The following is a 9,401-nucleotide window of genomic DNA, read 5'->3' as shown; positions in this document are numbered from 1 at the left end:
ATTTGTAGACCAAATCCAGGGGTGCGGGCAAAAGGAAGGAGCCGGGAGAGGAAGAGGAAAGTGGAGACGACCCTGAGGAAAACACAGGCAGTAGGAGAGTCAGAAGAGACCAGCTGCATCCCAGTCCCCACCACCACCAGGCCCAGGCCCCACGGAGCCCGGAGCCGAGAGCGGGCGGCCCTGGGGAGCCTGCTGAGACCACGGGCAGCCGCACCACTACTCTGCTGTGTGACCTCAGACTGGTCACTCGCCCTGTCTGGGCCCAGGTTTCTGCCTGTGTAGCAATGCAGTGATTTGGTGCCATCATTTGAACAATTCTGAGGCACTGCCCTCTGGGAAGACTTCAGTTCGAGTTTAGGATCACCGCAGGTCACGGCGGCGTCCTTCAGCCCCTGCCCTGCCTCTGCTGGAGCCTCACACAGGACTTTCCCTCAGTGTCAGCAAGCAACTTCCTCTGGGTAGCCATTGTGCTCTGGAGGCGTCTCCATGTCACCCGCAGCTGGGGCCAGAGACATCCAGCCACTGCGGTAGCCGTCGGAGCCACCCAAGGGCTCCTGGGCTGTGTGGATAGGCTGTCCGTGAGGCAGGCGTATCCCTGCAAAGCTGCTACGGACGTGAAGTGTGTTCACGTGACGCAGACAGGTTGTCCTTCTCGTTGTTGTTTAGTGGTATGTTGTAAGCAGCTCTCGCGGCTGCCCAGAGAGAGGCTTAGCCTAAGAACCAAACACTAAGTCTATACAACGGCTGTATCACAATTCAGCCATATTATACATAATACAGCTGTTGCCCTATTGAGCATATTTCATTTAAGGTATTTCCAATCATTGGCTTTTACAAACATTGCTGTAAAAAGTCTCGTTACCGTACTCATTGTGTGTAAAGAAAAAGTTCTGCGTGCACAGAGATCTACATACATCCTTTAAAGGTTCCTATTGGCCTAGAAACAACGTCTGAAATGCCACACCTCAAATTATTAACGGCGATCACTTCTGAGGATGGGATTCCGGAAGAAAACACAAACTTCTGTAAGCAAGGATCACTTCATAACTTTTTAAAAAGGAAAGAGGAAAGAGAAAAAATAAACAAAATGCAGTCACTATTTAAACCTCCTTAGAAGTGGTTTTATTAGCTGGTATAGAGCTGGCAGGAGCAGAGCCACGTAAACTTAGAGCGAGGGCGGAAGGTGGAAGTGTTGGCCCAGGGAGAGGCCAGGTGCCACCTCCTGGTTCTAAGAGGTCAGCTCCCCGCTAGTGGAGAGGAGAGGACCTGGGTTCAAATCCCGACTGCAAGCACTAACGGGCACTAACTGGGTGTCATTTGTCTCTCAGGATGTTGGTTTCCTCGTGTATAATACGAGGGATCCCTGTGAGATCAACCATGAGAGTGCCTGGCCCACGGGGCTGCCATCAACACTCTGTCCTGCCTCTTCCTTCCTTGCAAGAGGTACAGAGAAAAAAGAAAAACTGAATCTCAGGCTGCTCCTCAAATCCTCTCTCCCTTCCAGCCTCCCTCGGGGCCCTCCCCAGGCGGCGAGGCAGGTGGCAGGTCATGAACCCTGCAGCCTCTCCCGGAAGAAGAACTCCTGACACTTCCACTTATAGCACAAATGCCAAGCCGACTTGACCACGTCTAGAAATCCCAAGATGATGAATAATTAAGACAAGCCCCTCTGTGATAAAAAAAAAATATGGCAATAAAACTATTGGCCAATGTTTGTAAGTACTTTGTTTCCTTTTTTTTTTTTCCTTCAGGAAAACACATAAGCCCAAGAATGCAGAAACACAGCAATTCCAGGCTTGAGCAGGAATGTTTTCAATAGTCCGCATGGTGTTTATAAAGTTAAATTATTCGCCCCATCATATTGATACACCCTAGGTTAGGAATCAGGACTCCTGCAAATTCAAATTCGAAGGGAGATCGAGACGGGCGAGTGACCCCAGAGTGCCGTGGGCTTAACACATCCGTCCTGCCTCGTCTCCAAATGCCGACCAGCCCACGGCCCCCCAAGGATCCCACAGTCATCGTCCCCCGACCCAGCCACTAGAATCCATCCATCTCGCCCACCGCCGCGGGACCTTGGGAACCAACGACTTTAGCCAAAGGCCCAGGTTCCTCCTCTGTAAGGAAGTGTCTCCTTCCTCGTGGGTTTTGGGGAAGGTCCGATGAGATAAAGCTGACCAGCCAAGGGCTCAACGCATGCATGTGGGTGGTGGCTGGTGTCACCACATTCCCGAAGGTCTCAGAGGGCATTAAATGGGCAGATGAGCTCGCGTCTGTGAAATAACTGAGGACTATGAGAAGCTGGGCAGACAGATTTGTGTCTCTTAAGGCCTCAGTCACCCCCTCGCCCCCCCCGCCACTGGAGCCAGCCCTGGGCTCCCAACCCAGCAGACTCCCCACAGCTGGGAGGGAAGCTGTCCAGAATCACTGTCAATCATCACAGGATCTGTGACTACATTTCTCCACGCCCTTGACCTGTTCGCCTCCCACTCTCCCTGGCCGGCCTGTCCTCCAGCCAGGCCCTCACCTGCCTCCTTCCTGCCCCACGGGCATGTGTTTCTCTGGGTCCCAGGCCACCCAGGGAAACAGCCTTTGGCCCTCTCCCAGGAGGCACTTTGAGCATCTCAGGTGCTCATTGCAGGAAACATCAAAGACACTTCCCGTTGCGTCCTTAAACCCAGTGACCTGTGGAAGTCCAGCCACAGAGCACCTGTCGGACATGACCTGGGCGCCTGGCTTTGATCAGTGAGTCAACGCCCCCCCACCCCACACCCCCGGGCCCCAGATTCATTCCATGGGCAGGTGACCTGGCTCCCCTGATGGATTATGCCTGGAATTTGCACCTTTATCCCACTCAATAAAGAGCTGCATCTCTATAAGCCTCTCCCTACTTTACCATGGGTTCATGGGTTAAAGATTTTTAATTTTAGGAATAATTGCTAACAGTTGAACAGCCCACCCTGGCTCCAAGTGTCTTGGTTCATATCTCCCCATGCATGGGGACAGCAAGATTTTTAGGTCCTATCCGAGTTACCTACCCTGGCTGCAAATGAAATATTAATTAAAGGTTATGCTCGCAGCCTTTGGAAAATGATTACTCAAGATAGCAATTACATTTACCCCCTTTCTATGTAATAAAACTGTATCTTGCTGTGCAGGAGGAATGGATACTTCTGAGCCCTCTTGTTACAGAGGCGGCATCAAAGTGGAAGCAAGCGCCTGCCTAAGAGGTGAAAACACAGCCACCTTAGACCCACAAAGAAAGTGGGACTTCAAAAGAGCAGGATTCTAGATTAAGGTTTCTCAAGGTCATTACCTATCCTAGCTGACTGAAAGAGTGGCCCAATTACAAAGCATACAGAGAAAGAGAGATGAGAACAGGACATAGCGACAGCTCAGACTCAGGGTCGCTGACAAGCAGTGCCCGGCTACCGCCTGGCTTGTCCCTGTAGTCAATCGGCCAAGTCCCCAGGATCCTTCCAAGGGACTCAAACACTCAGGACAGGTGGCTGATTCAAGAGCCAATGGTGGAGCAGCTTCCCAGGCAACTGCATGGGAGAAGAAAGAGGACAGCGGATAGCCTAGAAAATAACAGTAAACATAGCTGCTACTTACTGAGCACCTACTATATGCCAGGCAAACTCAGTGAAACAGGAATTCCCATTTTCATCTGATAGACAAATGCAGTGAAGCTCAGAAATACTAAACAAAGACCAAAGGTCACAGAGTAAATGGCAAAATTGGGATTCGAATCAACGGATGCACTATTCCCTGATGGCAGATTATGTCATCAGAGTCCACCCAGCCGGCACAGAGCACACGCTCAAGAAGCTTTACTTATTCAACACATGAATGACTGAACTCCTGAATTGATCCCCCGTGCTTGGAAGGCAAAACTCTGCAGCTTCTCAACAAAGTAAACTTTTAAAGAAAAAAGGAGTTGTGACTGTAAATGAGTCTCAGCCTTGAGGGAACCAGGAGAGGTGGGGGTAAGGGCAAGCGTACAGCTGGTCCAATTCTTCCCCTGGTGGCGCCGACAAACATTTTGCATAAGACGAAATGTAAAAGTACTAAATTAGTGGTATACACTATGAAACAATTTTGGTTGATTTTGCTCTGTGACATGCAAAAATCCGAAATGTCTCACAAAGCTCCCTTGGAGAAACCTTCAGTGACCACACACTGACCCCAAGGAGAGCTTCCGGCCACCCTACTGCCCTTTCGGTAACTCGGGGGCAAAGGAGAAAAGACTTGAGGAATTGGGTTAGAGGAGAGGGTTGCAGGCTACAGCAGAACAGAGATTTGGGGAGCTGTGACGCTGGTGTCTCCAGATCATGTGGCCGGGAGTGAGGGGCCCAACAAGCAAAGGAGAATTTGCTGATCCTGTCCGAGGTGGGAAGAGCTGCTGAGGCAGGAGGAACAATATTGCCCCGGGGTCACTGAGGTGGGAGGGCAGAGAAGGGCTTCCAAGGAGCTGGGCAAGTGGATGGCAGGGGGCGGGCAGCTCCAGGAAGACAGGAAGCTCCGGGGGGGGGGGTGGATCCTTCAGGTCCAAGGATTCTTCTGGAAGTGGCAGCACCTCCTTGTACACGTGAGGAGCTGGGGCAGCCCATCAGGATCTGAAAGCCCGGAGAGGCGGGAAAGGAGGAGGAGGAGGAGACACTGTGGGAACTCACTAGCCCTTCGAGCAGAGGGAGGGTGCTGGGAGACAGTCACAGACGCCAGGCAGAGGGCAGACAGAGGGAAGGACACACATTCTGGGGTACCCCGTAGATGTGGCACAGTGCTAGGTGCTGGGTACGTCAGAAGCACAGACCCTGCCCTTGAGGTCATGAGGTCACGTGAACAGACACCATCAGAGCATTGGATGCAGATCCCAGGGCCCAGCATCTCTCCTGCCCCTCCATGGACCCTCCTACAGGAGGCGGCGTTTTTTCACAAAGGGTTCAAATGATGTGCACCTGGCGGTCCCCAAGACCTCCTCCAACCTTAGGTCCGCTGAGACCCCTTATCAGATCACCCTCTAGGATCGGGACCCCCTGGCAGAAGCATGGATAACACCAAGGCCAGAGGCACCAAGGGAGGGGTGGGGTGGGGGGTCCTACTGCCAGCTTCCTCCTGCCCTTGACCTCTAAGTCCTTCCCTGCTCTCAGGGCTTGGCCAGAGAGGCCGCGTGGAGAGAGGGCACAGTGGCAGGAGAGAGGATGAGAGGTAGCTGGTGGTCAGAGCTGACCCCGGGGGACTGCAGAGAGCCCGGCGGGGGCAGAGCAGTGAGGGAACTCATTTTCAGCTGACCAAAGGCCCAACTCCCAGAGTTCCTCAGGAAGCCCCTGCCAGCAGCCTCACTGGCCTCCTTTAGGGCCACCTCTGAGCAGGGTCAGGAGAGCTCAGGACACAGGCAAGCGCGAGCAGGCAGCTCTGAGCCCAGCAGGCTGCCTGGGGGCAGTGCCTTCCTGGTGGGGACGGCACGAGCGCCAGACCGTGGTCAGTGCTGAGGACCGCTGCCCGGCCTTCACGTGGGAACTGAGTGAGTGGTGTCCACACTAAGAGGAAGCAGGAATGTTCCAAGAACCAGATCCTTCTTCCAGCCAATTGAGACCATGTCCCAGGAATGTCAAAGAGGACAAAGAAGCTGCTTCCACACTCCTGAGGTGCAGGGAAGAGGCACGCATGCCCCTCCTGCACCCTGAGTGCACTGTGCAGCCTGGCCTGGTCACTGTCCTGCAGGCGCGAGGCTGCTGGGGAAGGGGTGCGGGGGGGGGGGGGGGGGGGGGGGGGGGGGGGGCTCTGCCCCAGGCCTGGCTGGAGGAGGAGGGGAGTTACGCTCACTCCTCTACTCATTCCGTAACATTTACTGAGCCCCTCACTATCCCCATCGTACACCGGAAGCAGGAGCTCCCAGTCACACCCAGGAGATGTGCTTACCCGACACCGTGATGCAGGGTGATGCCATCCCAGGTCAGCAAAGGGACACACGCAGGGCAGGCACAACACGCACAGTGGGGCCTCAGCCCTGAGCAGGGCTGTGGGGTGGGGGTGCAGAGGAGGGGAAGGGGAAGAGGGCGAGCGGGCCGCCGGACCCGGGGGCTGAGCTGCACAGACACCTCTCTAGGGCCTGGATTGAGGAAGTTGGGGTCAGGACTCCAGCCGGGAGTCCTTTTTGCTGAATTCCCCTTCCAGACATCAGAGGCAAAGAGGAACACACATTCCGAGACCACCTGCACCAGCTGTTCCCGATGAGTCAGAAAAATGGGTTTTTCCTTCCACTGCCCCACAGGGCCAGGTTCCCCTTAGGCCCTGCACGGGTGGGCCCCTCCAAAGATGGGGGCTGAGGGCCTGCGGAGGGCCAGGAGGGCGGGGCTCAGGGAGGCCCCGCCTGTCGTCCCACGGCCCCGCCCACCACCCAGGCCCCAGCCACAGGTGGTCCTCCTCCCGATTTACCTTTTCAGACTAACCTGAACAACTTGCCACTTCATCTATTCTGGTTCCAGGCTTGCACCTTCCTCCTCTGGCAGCCGAGCATCAACTGTACCTGTCAAAGTCACCGTTTTAAATTTAAGTCCATATTATTGATTAAGACCTTATTAGACGAAACCTTTCATTATTCCTGTGTGGGGTATAATCTTTCTCTCCTTTCACCACCCACCCAACCCTCGTAGTTTGCTAATCTGGCTAACCAGACTATCAGCTTCAGGCAGGTCTCTGTGGCTGCAGGGCACAGGGTCTTCAGGAAGTACTGTGGACTTGCATTCCTCTTTCACACCAGCGAAACCCCTGGGGCTCCTCCTCCCGGTCCTGAGTTCGCCTCTATTTGCAGGACCCTCCCAGTGCTCTTCACAACTGCCGAGCTTTCCTTCCCGCCTACAATCCTGGAGGGCAGTTGGCTCACCTTTTGTGCACCTGGTGTGCCAGGCTGGGCGGGGCTCCCGGAAAGCCGTAATACTCTGCGGGTCCTGTGAGAGGACTCGCAACTAGGTGCAAAGTGTGTGCACCCTGGGGTCAGGGAGACCCGTCTTCAAACTCTGGCTCTGCCCCTCACTGTGCTTGTGATTCAACAACTTCCCCAGCCTGGGTTTCCTCAGCTATGAAATGGAGACAATCCTAGCTATCTTGCAGACCTGTCACAGGGCTGAAGGGAAGTGTCAGCACCTGGTGGGTTCTCAGTACCCAGAGCTGCTCTTGGATACCAGGTCAGCGTGAGGATCAGGAACACAAGCTCTGAACCAAAGCACCTGTGTTCACACCCTGGCTCACCACGTGTTTGTTGTGTAACCTTGGACAACTTTCCTCACCTGTCTGCGCCTTGGTTTTCCCATCTACAACATGGGGATAATATTTTTCAACAGTTACTGAGTTTTGGTTGTGGGGGAGGGGATGAAAACATTTTGGAAATAGTGGTGATGGCTGCACAACATTGTAAATGTCATTGGTGTCACTGAATTGTACACATAAAATGGTTAAAATGGAAATTTTTGTTACACACATTTTATCGCAACTTTACCAAGGGAATGTAACATACCAAGAAGCAATGAGTGCTTTTCATGGGTGAATTGTATGATATATGAATTATATCTCAGTAAAACTATTTTTAAAAATAAAAATAAATGGAGATAATAATACCTATGTGACAGGTTGTGGACAGGATTAAATGGGTCCCTACTGGACCTGGAAGAACTCAGACGAGTGTGCAGCACGCAGTAAGCAATCAGTGCCACCCAGCGTATTAAATATACCCCAGCCATCATGTCGTTCATCTTTGCAAGACCCCTGCGAGGTTCTGAAGTATTTTTACTTATATTATAGATAAGCACATTGATGATCAGAAAAAGTTAAGTCACTTTTGCATGGAAGTTGCAAAGCCAGGATCCAAACCCCAGGTCTGTCTGACATCAGTGCTTGTCACCATAGTCGCGGGACATGTTGAGAAGCCACCTGACTGAGCCTGGCCCACAGCAAGCCTCAGGGCACACGGGCTGCAAACCTGTGACTCACGGTGGCAGCAGCCACCACACTATGCAGGTGGATGACAAACAGGCCTGCAGGTGGACAGGTAAACGTCAACGTGGCTCGGCCGTGGAATCCAAATATTTGGTGAACCATGAGTCTAGAGGTTTCCATGACAGTTTTTTTACATGAGATTAAGATTTAAATCAGCTGACTCGGAGTAAAGCAGATGACCCTCCATACTGTGGCTGGGCCTCATCCAATCAGTTGAAGGCCTTGATAGAAAAGACTGACCTCCTCTGAAGAAGAGGGAATTCTGAGAGCACACAGCTTTCAGACTTGAACTGAAATATTAATTCTTCCCGGGTCTCCAGCCTGCCAGCCTACCCTACAGATTTGGGACTTGCCAGCCTCCACTGTCTTGATCTCAGGAGCCAACTCCTGAAAATAAAACAATCCCTGCCCCAATTTATAGGTGTGCTACCTCCTATTGGCTACTGGCTCTGTGTCTCCAGGAGCCCTGATTAATATAGGCTACAATTCCCCTGGTCCGTTGGGGACCAGAATGACCCCCTCCTATTGCCACAAGCTCCCGCCAGGGCCAGAGCATCTGAAATGTGTCCTGGGCTCCATGTCAGTAACAAACGCTTGAAACCCCGTCACTTTCCCGAGGAAGGAGAAGCACAACTCTCTTTAGGGATCTGTGAAAATTTGGGTTTTCTGGGGCCTTTTTCATTCTGTTTTAGGATCCCCTTTTATTATTATTATTATCAAACCACTCAGAAATGTCTGAACTTTCCAATTCTAGGTTGGCTGTAAGTCACCTGACATGCGTGTTGCTAGATGAGAATTAAAGATCCTGATGTTTGAGAAGTCCTCCTGCTCAGACACAGGAGAGAGACAGCGCCCTGTAAATGATTAGATTCCTGGCTGCTGAGTGTGGAAGTGGGTCCCCCGAGGGAGCGCTCCAGCAATATCCACCTGACCCTGGACGTCCCTGGAAGCTTCTCCTTTGAGATACCTGCTGCCACGCTCCTTCTTCAACACAGCTGGGGCTCCCCAGCAGGAACCTGGCCCTGGCTGCCTAGCAGGGCAGGAGCCCATGATGGGCTCAAAGAAAGGGGCTGGCAGCTCAGGAGGCTCCCGAGGAGGGCGCAGAGTTGGCCCATCCCCCATCTGGATGGCCAGCTCAGCTTTGCCTGCCTAACGTTGAAGTCACATGTGCCCCCCCGGCAAGGCTGAGGTAGATCTGGACAAGCCACAGAGGTCACAGTGCCAGGGGTCGCGCAGGCAGGAGTGAGCCCTGGAGCCAGAAGACAGAGCCATGGATTCAGAGCCCAAGGGGCCACGGGTTAATTCTTTAACTGCTCAGAACCATAAGTACTAACATGCGGAGACTCCAGGTGGAAAGGGGCTGAAGCAACCCGGTGGCCAATAGGACCGAAACAGAGTGGGAC

Source organism: Rhinolophus ferrumequinum, chromosome 13 (genome assembly GCF_004115265.2).
Source record: "Rhinolophus ferrumequinum isolate MPI-CBG mRhiFer1 chromosome 13, mRhiFer1_v1.p, whole genome shotgun sequence".
Taxonomy (NCBI): Eukaryota; Metazoa; Chordata; class Mammalia; order Chiroptera; family Rhinolophidae; genus Rhinolophus; species Rhinolophus ferrumequinum.
Note: the sequence above shows the minus strand (reverse complement) of the source record.